This window comes from Bombus bifarius, unplaced genomic scaffold, assembly GCF_011952205.1.
Source record: "Bombus bifarius isolate JDL3187 unplaced genomic scaffold, Bbif_JDL3187 scf7180000009949, whole genome shotgun sequence".
NCBI classification, from domain to species: domain Eukaryota; kingdom Metazoa; phylum Arthropoda; class Insecta; order Hymenoptera; family Apidae; genus Bombus; species Bombus bifarius.
The window spans coordinates 137,793-140,143 of NW_022885435.1; positions in this window are offsets into that span (position 1 = coordinate 137,793).

Genomic DNA, 2,351 nt, shown 5'->3' on the forward strand with positions numbered 1-2,351 from the left:
GAACTTGAAGTTGAAAGAAAAAAATTTTATGTCACACATACTGAAATAGAAATAGAAATAATGGCAAACATAAAGTATCCGTCATTATATATATATATATATATATATATATATATATATATATATATGTATATATATGTATAATATGTATATATATTATATAATATATATATATATTATATATATAATGACGGATATATATATACATATATATATATTATATATATATATATATATGTATATATATGTATAATATGTATATATATTATATAATATATATATATATATTATATATATAATGACGGATATATATATACATATATATATATTATATATATATAGTGTGTGATTATTATATATATATATATATATATATATATATATATTATAATCATACACTATATAGATTAATTATTACATTGAAAAATTAATGCTGTTGTGAAAAGAAAATTGTAAGTATCTATATTTGTAAAATACATTCTGACGCTATAAAAGATACTTATACGTTACAAACTGGAATCTTAAAGTTACCGCAATCTTTAAAAGATCTTACGTTCAGAATAAAGTGAAATCAAAATTGTATGTACATGGTAAATTCACAATTATTTTTCGTTTCTGTTTCTAATCATATATACTGCATTATTTAACGATATAGTTAAATTGTTTTACGATATTTCAATCATAGGAAGTAAATATTATAGTGCTGTAGGATAAAGTAACAAGATTTTCTTCTGATTAAGGTTTCGTTACACGAAACGATCCACTTTTGGTAATGAGAGATACTTGAATCCTGCGTGGCAAACCGGTTGCAAAACTAAGTAATATTCGAACGCACCATACTAAATGAATCGTCGATTAATGGAAATCAACATTTTTGTAATTTTCATTATAACAATATTACTGACATTTCCCAAATTAAGAGAAATTCAAATACAACCTTATTTGAATTACACAAAGAGGAAAGATATTAAAATGAAGTACTATGCTATATACATGCATACATGTATGTATCGTTAAACACTAAACTATATGTGGAAAAATGGTATAGTATCGCTGGATAAAAATGAGAAAATTGGTGTTAAAAAATATGATCAATAAATTGTTCAATAATGAAATGCTACCTAGGCTGCTTTACCAAATTTTTTTTAGTTGGATCAAATTTTTATAAAACTGTTTGACAGATTATAGAGGCAGTGGAGGAATACTTTAATGAAATAACGAAAAATTTAGATGGAATAAATTAATGGACAGATAGGTGGAAATATTGAAGGCAAGTTAATATATATTTTGATTGAAACGATTACAAAACTTTCCGGAAAACTTACTAATTTAACTTGTTAATCATTTGTAATTGTAAAAATATGTGCAATACACGTGTATCAGTATTACGAGAAAACAATCCAGAAATAATTCAGATTTGCGTATAATTCTCCAAATAACAGTCACAAAGTATAATTATAGAATAAAATATTAAGAACTGAGCTTATAGCATTCTTCCCGAACATCGTCGCTTAAATAGGACGTTGTATTTGCATGTTTATAAATTATTATCCGGATTTCTGCTTCCTAAATCGCTTTCGTGTTCGAGTTGTAAATGTGACTCTTAGATTAATTTTATTGCGAGTACATTATTAGTTCGTAGAAATCAAATAAATGAATTTTTCCATAATTGAGATCCAATTAAATCGCTTTCTCGCACTCGCAAACGATAGATTTGCTGCATTTCTTTGAAATTCTTGGGCCTGATTTGAAAATAAAATTTACAAGAATTGCTCGTTTCATGATATCTGATACACCATTTCATTTATCCAAGAAAATAATTGAAAAAGTTTGTATAAAATAAGAGAATAGAAATTTATTTATATACTGTCATTTGTCACGTGTTTAATTGCGAGAGTATGAGAATATGGCACATAAGTTGTGACATTCTCATAGAATGATACTAATAGATACGTTTAATAGAAATAAATTTAGAACTTATACATAAATGTTCTTTCTCCTTATAATATTTTTCTACTAGAAAATGTTGACGTAATGAGCATACTAATGTATAGTGTAATGTAATAATGTAATGTACATGTATAATGTAACGTAAAAATGTATAATGTCTCTATAAGCGACGTAACATTGGAGTCAACAAAATAAAACAAAATTCTATTGTACGGTACCGTTTGACTACGTATATGTATTGCGCTGTAATACGAATATATGTGAAACACACAATCATATTGTAATCCGTAAAGGAGAATTGCGAAGGCGTAGGTCCGGTCTGCTCTCCCAAGTACGGATACGTAGGTTTATTTACGTAGGCCTTTAACTGTGATTCAACTTCAACTTGGCTGCGGTGGATC